Here is a 20,667-nt window from a genome sequence, read left to right as displayed (position 1 = left end):
CCTTGCAATAAATGCTGGGTTTACTTCTTTCTAAACTCCTGCAAAGGATCATGCATATTAATTATGTGTTTTGCATTTTTCCATAGTGCTTTGTGTATTGTATGGCACTTAGCAGACTCTAAGTGAATGTCTTCTGTTGACAAGAATAAATATAAAGACAAAATGTACAAATTAGCACATAAAATATGGAATTAGAGGAGAGAGAAAAATACATGAGATCTTCTATATTTCTGGAAGAACTGAATCAGGGAAAGTTTCAATTCCACGAGTAATGGGTCCCCTCCCATAAACCACTTTTTCCCAGACATGAGGTGGCAGTGAGGCCTTAGCCTATGAGTAGAGAAAAGGGACAGTCATCTCTCCTCCATTCCTACTCCCTGGAGTTAACCAGGGTCTGAGTGAGATCCCCTTCAGCTGTAACCAGTGCCATTGGCAATGTTTAAACTATCCCTTACAGATGGGCGTTGTGTATGTTTGGGCTTACAAACTGCAAGCTGTGAGCCTCTGGGTTATTCTGTACTTTGAATTTTATATTGGTGCCTTATTTAATGCTTTGTATAATCTGATATTACAGTGCCATATTGATATTAAGGAATGTTACAATTTATGGAATAGAAGGGGAGGAGGAAGAAAGAGATGGAAAAGCATTTTTATAAATATGAATATCATCTGAGATCAAAGAAAGGAATGCTGTTAGCATTTGGCAAGTTCATGGGGGTAGATGGCCAGCAGTTATAGGAAATCCACTAGGGAGAGTTGAAGGGTTTTCTTGTCTTCAGCAGCTTGTCTTGAACACTCCATGTTTACAGCACTCTAAAGAGTTCACAAAGCACTTTCACAAACATCACAGTGTATTTATTTTCTTGTTTATCTCATTGGATGCTCACAATAGCCTTGTGAGGAGAGCCACTATTATTCTACTTACTTTATAGGTGAGAAAATGGAGGCTCAGGAAGAAAGTTCAGGCCTGCTGTTCACCTACCCAGCTCCAGCTCAGGGTGTGGGCGGGCCCTTTAGAGGCACTCAGTAGATATCTATGGACTTTAACTGACTGGCTGAGTTTATGGTGCTTTAACTTATAACTAGCAGGGCTGGTCCTTAAATCTAGGTTATTAAACTTCATAGGCAGAGCTCTCTCCTCAATAACATTGGTTTCTAATCTTAAGGAGTCTGTACATAATGGTTTAAAAAAAAATCACAGACCCTCACACGATAGGTGAAATTTAGCAGCCATTGGGAAAATACAGCATGCCAAAATGATATAATAAATTCAGCAGTGCCTAAATGATTTATATTTTCCAAATGATAATCAGATAGATATATGCTTCAAAACTTATGCATGGATAAGCCTGTATTCATTCGGTCTATGAAGCCGGCTAGGCTTTAGGTTTGTTGACCCGTTGTGTCATCCCTGTGGGCTTCTCTAGGGGGTTTCAGGCTCACCAATTGGAAATCACTTGTCCGCCAGTACTTTTTTTTCTCAGGATTAGCAAAGCATCCCTCCTGACTGTGTAGTTCAGAGGGTACCATTTTCCCAGAAAACTTCTGTATAATATCAATAGAGGTTTTAAAGCTTCTGTCAAAATTTATTCCTTGTGTCCATCTGACAGTCTAAGGCAGAGGACGCCCATTATCATTCAGGGCTTTAGGTTTAGGGAAACATGGAGGAGATAGCATCACAAGGCAAGCTGGGTAAAGGGAAGGCAATATGTGAGTAATTCAGAGATTCCTGTTACTGACAGGATCAATATTTCACCATCTTGGGTGACTGTGGGCAACTCAATAACCACTTTGAGGTCCAGTTTTCTAATATTTAAATTAATTGGCATAATTACAGCAGCTTCGCCTCCCTCACAGGGTTGTTGTGAGGAAATTATAAGGTGCATGAAAATAGCATGAGGGTTAGAATTTCTTGAAACCTTACACGGTACTAAGCATTTTACATGTATTATTGAATATCATCTACCCAACAACCCAGCGAAGTAGGTGTTATTATTAGACCATTTTACAGATGAGGAAACTGAAACCAGTGGAAGTTTGATAATTTGTCCAAGCTCACAGAATTAGTAAGGGTGGAGTTTGTATTCAAATTCGAAATTGGCTCTTAAACCCCATGTTCTTAACCTTTATCCTATATCATCAGGATAAAAAATCATAGAAACAAGCTAAACATTCACTTTTTTATGGCCCAATGTATGCTTTGATTGCTATTTGCCAATAAACCAAATATATATTCATCATGACTCCTGAAACTTGAGTACGAGGGGAATCCACCCCCTTGATGAGTTCAAGATTCAATCAGATAGATGTTGTTTATTTGAATAGCAGTCCAGCGGAAATGAGCCGAACAAGTAAGACAACCAAATCCTGTTCTGGATCAACAAGGCATCTATTATTTTCAAGTAAGAGATGGAAAGCAATTATTAAAAATATTATTCAGTAGAACTGAAATTACCTAGCAACTAATTTAATCAAGCTCTTAATTAAATAGAATTTTCATGATGTAATGCCATTTTGGGGAAAAGGAAACAGTGAAGAAAGTTGATAGCAAAGACACTTAAATAAACAAACAGAACAAAACAAATCAACAGCAACAACGACAAACTACAAAACCCGTACCTGAAAGCTTCCTTTTCAATGCTTCTTCTGTCTATAACTACAATTATAGTTTTGGAAGTGGATTACTCATAAACCTAATGATGGTTTTTAGGGGTAGTAAATAATAGTGCTTAAAAAGGATGAAATCATGTTCAAGTACGAGTAAGGCAGGAGGGAGGACAATTGTAAGTGGGCTACCAAAGCATTTTAGAAAATTTCAACACGGAAAGGTAAATACAAACAAACCAAACAGTCCACATCCTGAGCATTCAATTTATTTGAGAATAAGGTAATATTCATGTTTTAAGGATATATTTCCAATATAGAAAGTTCTCTCTCATTCTCCCTGCTGTTATTAGCCCCTTCTGATACTAAATTGCTTCAATATGCTCGTGGGAAGAGAGAAATAATTCAGTAACAACCGTCCCTGGAGGAGCAGAGGCCACTGGGCTGATGTCCGAAAAACAGAACAAGTAGCGTCCTGCTGAACTGCTTTTTCTGGCCTCTGGTCTCAGGCAATCATCTATTTACCTAAGGCCTTATATCCAAGCTAAACAATTATTTTGACTATTCATTAGGCCCTTGTTTCACTTAAGCAACTTTTTTTTTCTGGCAAGCGAAAGGTGCTGTGGAAGCCGGGTCGGAAGTGTTGACAGCTCAGAGTCGTGTCCTCAGCCTGTCCTTATTGTGTTCCAAAATGAAACAAACAGCAGGGAAATTCTTATTTTGAAAGGGCTGCTTCTCTTTTGCCCCTTCAGGCCGAAAACATAACATGTCGTCCTCGGGTATTTAAGGCTACAAACACAGGCAGAGAGCTGAGCTGAGTGGCTCCAGGAGCCAAGACCCGGAGACAGCCACTCACCCTCCCAGGGGACGTGGTTCCGGGATGGACCTCTTGCCCACTTGGCCTCTCGGGCTGTCTCTGTTTAATAAAAGCTTGCGCTAGGGAGCAGACATTATGTGGCCTCTTATGTAACTGGCAAATATGGCGGAGACTCTGACAGCAATGACAACTTACAGTGGCTGAAACATGGGCCACATGACGAGAACCAGACTCTGGCCCCGGTTGTGGAGTCAAGGTCACTTCAGGGTGGGGAAATGGGGTCGGAAAGGAACAGAGCAGTGGCTACTGTGCTCCTATGGCATCTGAGACAAATGAAGAAGGTGATGATGACAGCTGCAGGAAACACGGAGAGAGATTCATAGCAGGGGTGTCGCTATGAACAAGGAAGATGAGCTGGTGATAGCGTCAGAAAAATGCAACCATGGAGCGGCCCAAATATGGTGGGGAGAAGAAGCTCTCGTGAAAGTTATTGCTTTGAGCTCCTTTAGACACTACTAATTCACGTCAGTGCTGTAAACTTGCAAAATGAGGGCAGACAGAACCCAGACCCCCAGATCTCAGACAGGAGCTTTCGCCAGGGTGCACTGCCTCAGCTGGCGGCTTCGAACATTTCAGATGACTACTCTCAATTAGCAAAGTGAATTATTTCTTCTAAGATGTTTATCTAGCCAAACAAAGAGGAGGAAGGTTGTGCAATTTGATCACTCCGTAGATTTATGGGATAGTACAGGCAGCCAGTTTAGATAACTCAGGCAGAGATGATTGTTCTGAGTGCTATGAGCTTGCATGAGATCCAAGATGGCTGATAGACCAAATTTCCCATTTGGGGCTTCAATCTTCTGCTTTACTTTTTTGAGTGAGCCTGGGCCTGTCTAGTTACTAAGGGCTATGTGTTGATCTGGCTGAGTAGGAGGCTTCTTGTCTATTGACCTGTTGCACTAATTGTGTATTTCTGGGCTGTTGCTGAGAGGGCTTTGTGTGTAGGAAAGAGACAAACCAGAGTTAGTTGGCCAAAACCACACTTCTGGCAAAAGAAACAAAATAAAGTTTTCTTTGCATGTGAAAAAAAAAAGTTCTTTCTTTTTTTTTCATTTTAAAAACCTTGGTCTCTATATCAAAATCAAGAGAAAGGAGAAATTTCACCAAGTTAGAGTCCCCAGACAATACTATATATACTACCTTGCAACTTTTGCTTAGACTTATTAAATACTTTATGACAGAGGTGCATTTTGGGACTTGAATGTTACAAAGGTGAATGTATAAATAGCACTACCTTTATTTTCTAAAGTAAGTGAGGTAGGTTTCAACTCAGACTAGACATTCTTCAGCTCGATGATTATACAGAGGGAAAATAAGAAAAAAAAAGTCGAGGAAAAAAAAAGTTACAATCACCAGGAACACAGGAGTCTAATAAAAAAAAAAAGATATTGAACAAGAAGCAGCAGAAATGCCTAAAGAGAATTCCAAGAAGCTGTAAAAGAACTTAAAAGAACACAAAGAACACGTCCTCTTATAAAGATTAAGAATAAGGGGAATAATCTGCAGAGTCATTTTAGGGAATATGTGATCTGGGTCTGCCTTAAGTAATGAAAACACTGATGTAAACTTGCATATTATTCACTTATTTCTGGGATAATGCTTTTCATTTCCAGAATCTCATCAAAGCAAAGTTTATTGTTTTTAAATAAGTGTTATATAGTTATAAATGTAGGTATCTCTGCTCCTGCTCACACCCCACCCCTTCATAATGCCTGGCACATCGTAGGCACTCAAAAAATAGTAACTATTATTCTTTGTTACTGTTCTTCTGAGATTTCTGCCCCCTCACCTCCCCTCTCCTATGATAGTCATTATCATTTAGGAGGATTTCTAAGTCAGGAACTGTTTTAAGGACTCTACATGTATAAGATGGTTTAGTCCTTATGACAGTCTGCCTGAGGGAGATGTGTGTTTCATCCCCCTTGTACTGAGGAACGCAAAGAGCTTACAAGTGACTGAATTGGGATTAGAAGCCAAGTGGCGTCGGGAACACTTGCTTTCTAACCACTGCTGCACAGGGCCACCGTCCCCATTCTCCACAGCAGCGACCAGTGCAATCACTCATGGCATTATTATGGTTTCCTTTGATTTCCCGAGCTCTTTCTCTTCTCTGTGCTGGGTAGTTTAGGGTTAAAAAGAAGAGTACCAAAGCCATGTCCTGGGGAAAGACAAATGTTTATCCTGGTACTTTTTCATGGGAGCATTGCAATCCCACCATGACAAGAATGCTGTGGCCCATGTCATGGGAACCCATGAGGCCCCAGTGGTGCAGGGGCCAGAGGGAGTATGGATCCCACCGCAGGTGTAGGCATCTTGCAGGTCAGTAGAACTTTTGAGTAAGTGAGTAAGTAAAGGGACCAACTCTAGGTTGGCTCTGAGCAGACCCCAGATCAATTCAGTTCATTTCATCAAATGCTCATTCACAACATTATACAAAGTGTTAGAATGTAGGGGAGGAAAAGGGAAATATAAAGGTCCATAGGATGCCATCTTGGCACTCAGATAATCATCTAGAAGAGAGTCACAGAAATAAGCAAATATGGTATATGCTAGAAGAAGTCTAACCGTTAGTAGCATTGGGATATTTGTGTTTGGATCCCTCTCTCAGAAACATTGTGAGGCTTTATGATTTTATGTGGATAAGTAACTTGAAAATTTCTGGGCCTCAAGTGGTTTCCTAGCAATCTTATAAAATGTTTCAGTTGGTAAAATTGAGAGATAATTATTTAAAGATAAATATTTAATAATATATTTAATTTAAAATATTTAAATTAAATATAATTTTTAAATTAAAAAAATTTTAATTTCAGTTTAGTTAACATGTAATTTTATATTAGTTTCAGGTGTCAAATATAGTGATTCAACAATTGCCTACATTACTCAGTGCATATCATGATAAGTATATTTAAATTAAGTATAATTTTTACATTGAAAAAAATACATAAATATATACACACACACACACATATACACACAAAGCAGGAGAGATAGGGAGGAGAGAGAGAGGAAGGGGATAAAGAGGAGAGAGAGGAGGCTACAGAGAAAAGGGACATGAGGAAGAACTGAATACTGGGGCTGAGGGAAAGGAAGGTGTCAAGGATAATTCCTAGATTTCTGCATTGCATAACTGGATGGTTGTGCCAATCACAGAAAAAAGGAAGTTCTTAAAGAGGCATTATTTTATGCTCTTCATTCAATAAATGATATTTAATATATATGATATTTATGATACAGTGTTTTTGGCAGACAATACAATGGTATAGAACCTTGGGAAGAGTCTTGGCCTCATGGAGTTTAGTCTACTGGAAGGGACATCAAAGAACAATTATGTGCATAAATGTAAAGTTGCAACTTTGGATAGTGGAATAAAAGAGACCTATATTGTATTAATAAACTTATAATGGACTTCACCTTGCCAGGAAGGTTGTTTTGAGCTTCCCTGAGGAGGTGACATTTAATCTGAGATCTGTTGAATGAACACAAAATCATTTTAGGTGAACATATGTCCTGATTTTCCCTGGAAAAATCTTTATTTACACCTGTTGTTTTGCCAGGTGTAATTAGTAATAGTGCCCCTTTCACACTCAGAAGTATTCTGATCAGATCACACGTTACATGATCGCCCTGAGTGCAGCAATCCAGGCAGACAGAAATGCATTTTCAAAGGTCCTATGGCAGGAAGATGGCATATCTGAGGTAACCTAATAAGAGCAAGTGCATCACAGCAAAAAGATCGAAGTGGATATGGTGGCGTATGGTATAAAATGAGGTTGGGTAAGTGTCAGGACTTTGTAGGATAGACTGAGGAGTCTGACTTTATTCCAAGAGAATTAGGAAGCCATGGATGAGTTTAAGGGAAAGATGATGTTATCAGATTTACATATTGAAAAAAAACAACTTCGGGTACAATATGCAGAATGGATTGGAGGGACAAGAATGGCAAGTTAACAGATCGTTGTAATAGTCCAGGTGAGAAAAGATGGTATCTTGGAATAGAGTGGTAGTACTGGTAGAGAGGTGAATAGATTTTAGAGATATTTAGTAGGCAGAATTGACACATGGTGAGGAATAGCATATGAAGACTGAGGGAGAGGGAAGTATCGAAGATAATTCCTAGATAGGCTTGCATAACTGGATGACTGATTGTATTTATCATAGAAAAAGGGAATTCCAGAAGGACCAGATCTGGGGAGAGAAGTTCACGTGCTCAACTTTGGTCACATTGAATGAGTTACTGAGATTTCAAAGCAAAAATGTCAAGTAGGCAGCTAGACACATGAGTCTGACACCCAGAGGGAATGTCTGGGATGGAGATATAAATGTATAAGTCAAATTAAACTATAGGCATGTATGAAGTTGCACAGAAAGTGAAGTGAGAAGTGAATGGGGCTTATCATCCAACCTTGAGCAACTATAACATTTAGTGTCTTGTTAGAGGCAGAGTCTATAAGGGAGAAGGGGAAGCCATGGAGGTAAGAGGAAATCCAGAAGCTTGTTGTGTCATGGAACAGTTATTCAAGAGGGAGGGAATGGTTTTCAGATAAATTGTGCTTAAAGAGTAAGTGAAATGATGATTGAAAAAAGTCCATTGAATTTAGTTGAGTGTTGATGGTGAGAAATAGAAGCCACTCCATCATGTGGAGTTGGGAAATTGGGAAGGTTTTTATCAAGGAGCAGATATTTAGGCGGATCTTAAGTGATAAGTAAAATTTGGAAAAGCAGCATGTTATATTGTTGGTTTGTGATTCATCCAACTATGATCACTGAAATAAAGGGAAGAGATTTTTAGGAAAAAATCATGCTGATCTTAAGAACAATAATAGTCACTAAGAATGATATTAATAACAAAGTATAATTTGAAAATTGCACAGAGGACAAAATAGTCCAAGTTACGTAAATTCCTGTATAGTTTTGCAAAATACATTGACACCCTGCTAATCACTACCTATGCTTAAATATACTTCAGGAAAAAAGTTTAATGTAAATCACTGCCAAGAAAAGTATTTGTTGGGAAGAAAAGAATGGGTACATCAATTGAGAATAAATATAATTAATAAGATAAAATAATGGCCAAGTCCCAATACTGCTGAATAATTTCTTGTTTTTTTGAACTTTGAATAATTTGAGAGAAGTGTTTTAACGTATTGTTTGTTTTCATGTGCTTCTGAACTTCCTGAATCTGGCCGGGAACAAGGACAAACCTGCCAAAATACTGCAAGAAAAGATGTTGCTGATCACGGGCAGGAAATACTCAAAGTCCCATGAGATAGCCTGCTCTTAAGAGACTTCCACACCAAGTCTGCTGACCTCAGAAGGACCACCAGGCCACCATAATCACTGCTGAAGTCTGCTCAGAGCTAGGAGGTATTTGGAAGTTCTTAATTCACTTCTAATTCAACATGGCACTTAGGATTCTTTTAATCTTCAAATATTGCTCATTTTTTGTTCTTTTTTTTTTTTCAGAAGGGAAACAGGTGACAAACATGGACTATATAGGAAAATGATTAACTTGATTATATTATATCCATGTTATGGGATATTATTTTGCTATTAAAGCCAGTAACTTTTATTTCTATAGTAATAATTAGCATGTATTGAACATTTAGTATGTGCTAGGAAATGTTTGAAGTACTTTTTATGACTTCACTAATTCTCTGAATAACTCTCCTAGAGAAGTACTGTTATCAATAGCATATCTGAAGGACAGAGAGGTATTAAATTACTTTTCCATGATAACATGGCCCAGTGGGTGTGAAAGCAGATTTGAAACCAGTGAGTGTGAAGACTGGCTCCAAAGCATGTGCTCTTACCTAATATGGTACGATCCCTGTTCAAACACATCTTGATCTGAAGTGAGAGCCATGGTACATGGGAGAGTGGGTATTATATAGTGTTTAAAAGCTGTATTACAGAGTAAAGAAATCAATTTACTATTTACTACTTCTATGACCTTACTAAGTCTTAACCATTCTAGGCTTTATGAAATATTTTGTTCCATTAAGTAAAGATAATAATATCTGCCCTGTATTCTTCATAGAAGGTAGAAATCAAATGAAATAATGTGGATAAAAGCACTCTGTCAATTACTTTGTAATAAACTTTTATTATTAAGAATATTATTATTGATGTTGCTAAATATTACATATATATAAAAGACATTATGTAAATTCTATTTTATATTATTATACTTTTATTGTTTAATAGTATTATTGATATTACTATATAAATCTGGGTCAGTGTTAAAGTATATTCAAAGTCAGGAACATTACTCTCTGATATGTAATTGAACATGTGAATTAAGAGTGCTATAGTCAAATGCTCTTGGGAAGCATGGAGTTTTAACAAAATTGAACTTTTACAAAATTGCAGTGTTATAGGCTAAACTGTGCCTGCCTCCCAAGTGTATACTGAAACCCTAATGCTCAGTACCTCAGAATGTGGCTATATTTGGAGATAGGACCTTTAAATTAGGGATTAAGTTAACACAAGGGTGTTAGAGTGGGCCCTAATCTAATCTGATGAGTATAGAAGAAAGACCATGTGAGATGCATCAGGAAGGTGGCCATCTGCAAACCAGTGAGAAGGCCTCAGAAGAAACCAAACATGCTGACACTTCAATCTTGGACTTCTAACTTTCAGAACTGGGAGAAAACAAATTTCTGTTGTTTAAGGCACCCAGTCTATAGTATTTTGTTATGACAGGGTGAAGAGGCTGCTTCTATGGGCAAAGAAAGTCATCAGAATTTAGGGGTTCTGTGTCACCAGCTTTGTCCAGGGCTTTCCATATGTCCCCATTCCAATGACCAAGATTCCATTCCTTCCCAATCAAAGTCCTCACTTTAATAGTAGACACTCTACGATATTGGGAATCAGCTTATGTTGCAATTCAGCCACTAGCATGATGAGATTCTGGGCTTGTTTTTCAGGAATCTCAGATCCAGAGCTATAGGAAAGAAAAGTCTCTTTCAGAACAGAGATAGTAGCTTGTAGGTCGTTTATGTAGTGCTTGAGCTGGAAATCTGAATCCCTTAACTCGCTTTTTCTTTCTCCATTTTGTCCAGCAACATTAGGAACAACCAGCCAATCTCATTATACTCATTAGTTCGACAAAAACGTTCAAAGGAATCTTATATATGGTTACCCAGAAACTTGTCTCTTATAAGTGTTTGATTAGGAGTATCCAAGGTTGATATTTTTCATATCTCTATTGCCACATCACAACATGGATTTCTAGTGCTTTCTTTATTACTGGGAAGAGATTAATTAGCATCTTTAAATCTAATTAGAGATCCAATTCCAGAAAACCTAGAGTCAACTCACAAAACTCATCCTTAAGATTCTGTTCCTCTAGAACCACCCTTGGTACCAAAATCTGTATTAGTCAGGAGAACCCTGGAAAACCCCCACTAATACGTGCAAGATTTTTCAGATCTTTCAATATATTGATGTCTACTGTGAATATCCAAGAAGGTGAGATCACACAGCATTTCCCAAACACATTTGGACACAAAACATACTTTTCAAGTGTCTTCTAAGATGACTGTTTTGAGGAAAATACTTGGCTATATATTTGCTCTACATGGAGCTTGTGTGTGTGTGTGTGTGTGTGTGTGTGTGTGTGTAATACTGAGCTCAAAATCTTAGCTGGCTTCCCTTATCAAGTACCATTGCCCATTCGATTCTTGTCCTGTATAACTAAACCTACACCTCTGGTTCTAATTTATTTTGGGATCTCTAGACCAGCTGGATAATTATTTATTTATTTCTCAAAAATATGTCTGAGGAATATTGATCAGCCTTAAAAAAAAGATGAGATCTTGTCATTTGGGACAACAGGGATGGACCTAGAAGGTATTATGCTAAGTGAAATAAACTAGACTGAGAAAATACCATATGATTTCACTCACATGTGGAATCTAGAACACAAAACAAATGAATAAACAAACAAACAAAAAAATCAGAACCAGACCCATAAATACAGAGAACAAACTGATGGTTGCCAGAGGGGAAGGGGGTGGGGGAATGGGCAAAATGGGTGAAGGGAAATGGGGGATAAAGCCTTCCAGTTACAGAGTGAATAAGTTACAAGAATAAAAGTTACAGCACAAGGAATATAGTCAATGGTATTGTACCAGTGTTGTATGGTGACAGATGGTAACAACACTTGTGGTGAGCATGGCATAATGTATAGAGATCTTGAATCACTATGTTGTACACCTGAAATTAGTTTAACATTGTGTGTCAACTATACTCAAAATAATTCAATTAAAAAATCTTTTTGAACGTTTTGAACAGGCCCTGTCATAGAGCCGGAGGATATAGCAGTGAGCAAAACAGACAAAACATATCGGCTCTCATGGGGCTCAGATTCTACTGGGAAGAGACAGACAACAGGCAAAATCAACAAATAAATTGCCTATAGAGATGTGATATAGGTGCCGTGGAGCAAAATAAAGCAGGGAAGGGAAGAGAAGAGGGAGGGCTGGGAGGCCTGGGTGGGTGGGTGTGGGCTGCACTTTAAATACAGGAGGGTCTAAGAAGGCTGCTCTGAGGTGACTTGGAGCAAAGACTTGAATGAAACGTGGGAAGAACCAGGAGACCATCTGGGAGGAGCAGTTCAGGTTCAGGGAACAGCAAGCACAAGACGGCAAGGAACATGCTTGGCATGTACTAGAAACAGCCAGGAGGCCAGCATACTGAAGCAGAGGGAGAGATAAGGGCAGAGAAGTGACAAGCCAGGAGAAGCTGGGCTTGGAGGGGAGTGGTAGAGAGGTTAAGGACTCAGACACGGAGACACAGAGGTTTACTATGAGGGAGACATGATGTAATGTTTTTAAAGGATCGCACTTGCTGCTCTGTTGAGAATAGGCTATTGGGGGAGATTTATGTATTAAGCAGATCCCAAAATGAATGTGCTATCTTTTCTTACAACCGGAGTCCTGTCCAGTGTCCTAGTTATGGCAAATCCAGTCAGTCACCAAGGCCTGTCACTGTGTGCGTTCCTTCTCCCTGTCTTCCCTGCTTTATGATTTTATCACTCAGAGGAGGGGGCCGGTGTAGGTGTTCTCTCAGGGCCTAAGTGTGCAGGGCCTCTCTATATGAGGGTGCTAAACCACAGTAAGTATTTTCCTGGCCTCACAGAAAATGGATCACGGCACCTGGCCATGTGGCTACTTCATTCACACAAGTTGCCTATCAATTTTATAAACATAGAAGATACAAATACATGTATTTTAAGGAGAGAGATATTTTGGAGCATTTTATCTGTAAAGTTAGTGGAACTGATCTTTGCAAGATACACTCTTGGAAGAAAGACCTTGCAGGATATTTACTTGGAGTAAGGACTAGTCAGGAAGCAGATAAAATAGAAAAACCAGAAACATTGGCTACTGTAGAAGCAGTCCCAGAAAGTCCCACTTGTGTGACTGGAACTCAACTAACTCGTGATATCCCTGTATCAACCTCTGCTGATCTGCTCTGGGCATCCTCCTCCTGTGTGGTTACGGGGCCATCATAACTCAACCTGGAGACCAAACTGAAATGGGGGTACTTTATAAACAGAGGCCATTTGATATTTTCTCTTTTAACTGAATAAAATTGAGACAACTTTTGCCTTTTACTCATTTTCCAACATGCTTCTATCCTCCATGTTTCTGTGAAGATTACTGACAGTTTAGCAAATATATCTGCAAATAGGTGGGATTATAATTCATTAGACTCTGAAACCTGACATTTTGCCAAATGGCCATCGTTTCTGTTTGTTTGCTTGTTTTTGACTTTCTTGGGCTTCCGTTTCAACCCTCCCCACTGAACCATTTTAAAAACAAAGCTGTTCCTTTTTTTTTTTAGTTTGAATTAATTCTTTTTGACAAGAAGAAATAAAAAAAAAAAAAAAGACCCTGAGCTTTTACTACTTTATCTTAGACATCTGTTCTTAATGTTTTGCCATATCCTAGGCCATGGACTGGTACTGTTTCATTCTTGTTCTTTAAAAAACATTTTTATAAATCCTTGTAAAATCCTCTTTCTTCATGATTTGTGTCACACATTTATGTTTGCCTTTGTTAAGATGAAGCTTTCTCTGTCTTTTATGCATGTCATTAATATCTTTAAAATATTTGGATTCATCAGAGAACTTTCTGTGCACCTTCATTTGGTTTCTCTAGGTAAACCTCTCTATTCTTAACTGAGTATTTTGTGATCTCAGTATAAAATGATTTCTATGTTTCTTATCTACCAACTCCAAAGTTTGAGAGTTTGTCTTAGCCATTATTAGGAAAACAATGCCTGAATTCACTGAATGGATATGGATTATAATAAATTTGTCTTTTAGAGTTTTCGGTCCTTATCAAGTCACAGATCCAATTTTGATGGCAACATACACATCTCACTTTTTGAAATTAAACCCTAACGGTTATCAGAATTCCTTTTTCTGTGAATTGCACTCCACCACTTTCCTCTTTTGATAATTAAACCAAGAAAAGTAGTTCTACATGTCCAAACCTAATTACACAACTTTATTTGAATTTGAGAACTAGAATCAAAAAACTGATCCAAATATATTGAAATAATTTTTTTGGAGATGACAAAGAAACAAGCAAACAAATAAATTCATTCTCGATCAGATTCTATTGATTGTGTACCAATTGTGAGTCTATTATGCTCATGTATTATTAAATACGAGATTACTATGACTATGAGCGATATCATATAATGAAAATGACTTTTTATGCTGCCAGGTGATGATACCAAGGGGACAATTTCTTCTAGCACCATTTGTTTAGTTTTTCAAATCTGATATTTTGCTGTTTATGGCTTTACCCTTGCAAGTGTAATTGTAACTGATGGATGGATATATACTGCGCAAACGCAGTATATAATTTTTTAATACTGAGTACAAACTTGGTGCTCTGTATTGCTTAGTATTTCAGCCACTGGAGATTCTACTGTCTGTATTTCTCCAAGACTTCCCTGCTTTTTCAGTTCATAAAACACAGAAAATAACATTTGATTCCTACTGGGTTAAATGTATCTGGTTGTGCAAGTCCAGAGTCTCAGACTAGAATTGCCTGGCCACCCTACTGGCTGAGGGGGACCAACGTCTCGGAACATTAGAAACCTGTTCACGACCCCTTGACCGGGAAACTCTGATCTATACAATTAAGACAACACTACCTGGAAAGAAACTTCAAACATAGCTCATCATAAGTTTGATGTATTAGAATACATGTTTCTTGAGGTCAGCATACTTCATTAGGATCATGGAATCAATCTTTAGAATCTTACCACTCATCATCAGGGCAAGTTGGGTAGAGTGGTGTATGGGTCATGGAAACTTAAAGTAGAAGAAGGGGACCATCATTTAGAGTAAATGCTGTTATTTCTCTGGACTGACATGGGAGTGACCAGAACAGAGATAAGCTCTTGCTCACCTATAGCCTTCTCATCATATGATTCAACAGAACATTTTCTCTTATTTTTTTTTTCCATTATAGTTTCAAACTGGTCAGGATTTTCCCTCTTTATCCCAGGATGTGAGGGGAAAATTAGACTAACATTCTCCTCTGTTTTACAAGTATCTAAGAGCAGCTGTTCTCAATCAGATATTCTGATTTAATTGGTCTGGAGTGAGTCTGGGCATAGGATTTTTACAAAGATTCCCAGAGACTTCAATGGGGGGAGACACTGTTGAAAACAGATAAATATCCCATTCTGTAACTGAACACACATGTGAAAGGAGATACCCCAAAGCACAGTTGTTCAGCAAAGTAGAGATAAGATACGAGGCAAAAGCAAATAGTACAGAAAGCAAATATTTATAATATACCTCATCTTTAGGTATTTCTGAATTGCGTCTTACTGGAATTGGGCACTTCAGTTGGAGGAATATATTATCACTGCTCTGGTGAGCTAGGAGAGGCTTTGTGGAACAAATAGACTTGTAGAACATCTTGAAAAGATAAAGAAAAAGGTAGTGAAAATGTAGAGTATGAATTCATAGACTGGCAAAAAGAAGGGTCAGAGCAGCAAATGGAGAAACAGATGGCAGAGTGGGTTGCTTGGTGAAAGAAAACTTGGGGTGGGGTTGGAGTGGAGGAATGGGAGACAAAGACTCTTGGCCCTGCAATGAGAAGCTTCGCTGTTGAGCAAAAATTAGAGCCCTCTGTGTATGCCCTGGTTCAGACTCAGAAGGGTAATGGGCACATTTGTTCTTGAACTGGGCAGTCAGACCTGAGGAAGGACTTTGTCAACAACAATCTGTACTCTCAAAGCAAAAGTATAACAAAATAATACAATGGACTATGTCTGAAAAATATTTACTGACAAGATTAAGAGCACATTAAAGTATAGGTATGTTTCAGCTGCTTCTCATGTGCTTTATAACATGGGCCATGGTGCCAGCCTGTGGATACCAAGGAAACGGGGCCATCAGGGCTGATTGGCCATTGGCCCACTGAGTTTGAGGCCCGAGCCCAGGAACACATCCTGTAGTGGTTGCAGGGCCAAATTTAAATATTTAAATATTTAAATTAATATCATATATATTTAAAAAATATATATTTTAAATATATATATTTCATATTGTTGAATATATAGACGTTGCAATTCAAGTTCTGGAAAAAAATACAGGTAATAGTACAAAATCTGACTTTATTATATAGCATCTATGAAGCCATCTAATATCCTTATAATCCCTTCAGCTAGAGGCAGATATTCTCCAAATTCTTAAATGAGGAACTTTAGGTTTATAGTACACTTTTAGTAATAACTCATCACCAATTTTATTGAGCATTTACTTCTGGGTCTTTTCTAAAATTTTCAGCATAGCTTTTTTTTTTCCCCTCCAAACTTTGATGCTCTACACATGATCAGCCTTTCTCATAGCTGTGTCAAGGGATCCATGCTACCCTGTTAATGGAAGGATGTTATCCTTAATGGCATCACTTGTGGTACAAAAGAACAGTCATTGCTGGGTCATTCAAGGTTAATGTTAATATAGAATGCTTTGAATTAGTTTAAAAGTTTCATTTAGTGTCTTAGACTATCTCAGAGGACCTACACAAATCACTAGCAATCACTGTATATATCACCAAGATAGACATTTTGGAAAGAGAGATGAATCTAGGGGAATTATATGCCTGTGCCTGGGCAGAATATTTGTAGCTCCTACCAAATAGCCAGAAGTGCCTTCTGAGCACTAGAGATAAAAATAAGGAAGAGAGAAAAAGATACACACAAAAAAGTAAATGTTTAGAGTTTATGTCCCCGAGAGTAAGCATTCTGCCTAAATATGACAAATGTATGTCATAAATTTAAAATATTCAATAAATATTTTGTCATCTTGTTTTATCCAAGGGTACTTTTTTCCCACTTGGGACGATGCCCTATATAAAGATGCATAATATGTTCACTTTGGCAAATTCGTTTCCATTCATTTCTTGTTTTTCGGTATTCGGAAAATCTACAACAGTGTCAATACAACATTCTGATTATGTTTTTCAACTTCCCCATTCATTTACTTGGCTTTACACAAAAATAATATTCAAAAGATGGCCCCAAAGAAAATATGCTAGGTACCAGGGTCATCAAGTGAACAATTACATCTTTCTCTGCGAAGGGAGCCGGGGAAATGGACCAAATTGCAGGAGGTAGAGCACATGTTTGTAGTCTTCTCTTTTCTCCATTTTTAATAGCATGGAACCATTTATTTATTGACTGCTTGAAATAAATTCAAATAGAAGAACTCTGTAAATGCTGTAGACTCTGGTAAGACCTACCTGGTGCCAATCTTTTTTGTTATTTATGAGAGGGCCTCAGAGAGTTTGAATGCCTACTTTTTTTTTTTTTTTTTTAAATTTTTAATCCAAGGGTTTGTGTTGTTGTGAGCTAAAGCCCTTTTGTCTGGGGGAGAAGCTGATAATCATCACATGCTCATAGTTCTCCCCGGCTTGAATTGGGGCCCCATCGAGCCTCGCATTTAAGTGGGCTACAAGCCCATGTTTTCTGAAGACTTTTACCTGCGTCTCACTGTTTCTAGGTGAGCAAGAGTATTTCAGTGCTCCCTCTGTTTTGTTCCCTACGAGTAGCTGGTAAAGAACTACAGACTGGGGGTGGAGGGACTGAGAAGGAAGACCCCACTCCTAGGAGAACTTACTGCTCCTTCCTTTTACTTAGCTTTTCTTTTTCCATATATTTCATTATCTTACATTTTTGAAATACTGGCTTTATGAAGATAACTTACATACCACATAATTCGCCACTTTCAAGTGTGTGATTCAATGATTTTTTAGTATATTCATAGATAGGTGCGACCATCACCATAGTCAACGTTAGAATATTTTCACCACCTCAGAAAGAAACCCCATGCCTTTTAGATATCACCTTCCTAGGCCCCCATTCTTTTTAAAATTTTTTTTTTTTTTTCAACGTTTATTTATTTTTGGGACAGAGAGAAACAGAGCATGAACGGGGGAGGGGCAGAGAGAGAGGGAGACACAGAATCGGAAACAGGCTCCAGGCTCTGAGCCATCAGCCCAGAGCCCGACGCGGGGCTCGAACTCACGGACCGCGAGATCGTGACCTGGCTGAAGTCGGACGCTTAACCGACTGCGCCACCCAGGCGCCCCACCTAGGCCCCCATTCTATTCTCCTTGGCCAACAGCCACTGGTTTCCTTCCTATCTCTATGGATTTCCCTATTTTGGACATTTTGTATAAATGGAATCATATAATCTGTGGTCTTCTGTTCACCTGGCTTTTAATCTTGTTTTCCTTATGTTATTTGTGGTTGTGACATCTTGCATTGTGCTTAATGTGTCCCTGCCCTTTCTCCTCACATAGCTTATGCTCTCCTTGAGTCAGGGACACCCAGTAGGGTATGACAGATACAGCACAACCTCAGTTAGTGTTGGCGAATTTGGAATCAATCTCTCTTGTTTTCTCTCTTAATACCAAGAGAAGTTGTCCATAATACCCCCCTAAAGGTCACTCTGCTTGGCTCCCACGTTATGGAGTAGTCTCTCCTCTCTCCCCTCCGGCATAACACGTTACAACATGTGTAATACGTGTATAGCACATTAGTACACATCTTACTAGTGTACTTAGTCTAGTGCACTTAGACTGGTGCACTTAGTCTTACAATATCCATCTCCATCTGTCTTCTCTCTCTTCTGTCCAATTTTCAGAAATTCTCTATAGCAGTCCACTCGCTTGGTTTGAGAGTAACATTGAACTTCAGGTCTTCCGGGCACCGGTATACCAGCAATGGGATGGATCGCCCCACAGAATTCCCCCTGATTGTCCACTCTTCCTTATGTGATTTACAGAAAAGACTTTCTGCCACCAGGACTGACTTTTTGAAATTATGGGAAATTAAGCCATTTGCTTATTTATTTATTTAAATTTCTGGGACAGTTCTCAGAGCAAAAGACTCACCAGTTTCAGCGGTGGAAGAGAACTCTGCTTGCTACCTATCTATATTGCATTACAATCTCTAAACTCACATATGAGAACAAATTGCTCTCAAGCTGGAAATATGTACATGTATATATTCCTCAAAGTATGGAACTATATCCACAAGAAAGATTCTTTTTTGCTTCCCTTTGCTGTTCAATAGGAAATTTTGCATGCCTCACACGTATTGAAAAGTGGGGACGTGAAGTTACCGCTTTCTGCTTGCTTGTCTAAGTTAATGCTTCAGACCTCAGAAAACTGTTTACGTATAGCCGAAGTGAAAGTTAACTGGGCCTCATTTTTATGGAATTGACTTAAATTCCAAGTCAGAATAAATTTGGCGGGTGGGAGGGAAATGTGTCTTGTTCTTCCTCCTTGATGGTAAACAAACTTAGAAGAAAATGTTTTTTCTCTTTCTGCTTAGAGATGAAAAAGCTTCTTAAGGAAATTTTGAAGTACTAGTTTTTGGGAGACCACATTTCTGGTTCTCCGATAGTGAGCCTGGGAAAAATGGACTGATGCATTTGGCACAGTAGCTTAAGTCACCCTCTACAAGTCATTTGTGTTTGTTTATGCCCGCACCATTGATCAACATAAGATGCCCAGCTACTCTATGATCACAAACCATAAAATTATTTGTTAAGATGATGTAAGATGGAAGAGAAAGATGTTTCTGTCCTCAGTATGCTTTCTTTCTCATTCCACCTACGACGGGTGAATGGGTGCTTACAGACAGAAGGGTCCATAAGGAAACGCAGGTATAATTTTGACACCTAGAAACAACAAAGCCCTTTCCTAGTTGGCGTGTGAAGGCGCTCCTTCCCCCAGAATCTGGCCGAGGCTTCCTGCGGTCTGGATGGTGATTGGCACATTCCGTGCCCATGGGAAGAACATCTGGCTTCTCAATATTCTTCTGAAGCGGCTGCGCCCTCCGCCTTGGCGCTGTGTGCACACAGCTTCAGTCGCCCACGTTCTCAAACTCTTGCTGAGTGTCTCCCATAACAGGACTTTCCTTTTTTTACGCTTTTTACATTCTAGGAGATGCAGCCAAAATTCACTCTGGGTTGAAATGCACTCGTAGTCAACCTTGGTGTCAATGTTTTTGTAAATTATCGTGGAGGTGTCGGTCGGGAAAAGACAAACCGGATTCCCGCGTGTACCAGTATTCTGATACGTCCCTTTTGGAAAAGCTTCAAGACAGGGTCAAAGTGGAATAAAAGAGGGAGAGGGAGAGAAGGATGAAAGCAGATGGCATAGGGGAATATTCCAAAGCCATTAAAAAAAAGAATTAGAGCACGAAAGTGTAAGTAGCATCATGGTGGACATGGAAGGGAATACTAATGTAGGAGTTGTGCAAAAGAAAGGTACAGAATATTCAGAATTGGTGCAGAGTACAAAATGTTCCCTGCATGTCGTAACCCCAGTTACCCAGAGACGCAATCCATACACAGAAAACTAAATAATAGGGAAAGTTCTCTTTTGACAGAGATGCATTTCTGTGGGGCCTGTTAGTTGCTGCAGAACAGCTACCTGACGGGCAAATGCTAAAAACACCCATGTATGAAAGAAGCAATCACAGCCTAGCAGGAGGCGGCAAATGCTAGCCAACGAAGCGATACCAAGGGTATTATGGGCAAGCATTGTGGGGATGAGCAATCCAAAAAAAACCTAACAAAGCTCAGAGCTTAATAATCACCCCAAAGTGGCATGAATTATAAAATACGCTGAAGTCTG

The 20,667-nt window shown here is 38.9% G+C and overlaps 1 protein-coding gene across 4 annotated transcripts in view; it reads right to left on the bottom strand.

The window, feature by feature from the left end:
* The window catches only part of PDE7B (phosphodiesterase 7B), a 316,929-nt gene that overhangs the window by 79,559 nt on the left and 216,703 nt on the right, over nucleotides 1–20,667 (bottom strand). The gene's annotated exons all lie outside the window — the stretch shown is intronic.

The sequence above is a fragment of the Leopardus geoffroyi genome, chromosome B2, assembly GCF_018350155.1.
Source record: "Leopardus geoffroyi isolate Oge1 chromosome B2, O.geoffroyi_Oge1_pat1.0, whole genome shotgun sequence".
Lineage (NCBI taxonomy): Eukaryota > Metazoa > Chordata > Mammalia > Carnivora > Felidae > Leopardus > Leopardus geoffroyi.
Note: the sequence above shows the minus strand (reverse complement) of the source record. Positions and strands in the feature narration are given on the sequence as shown.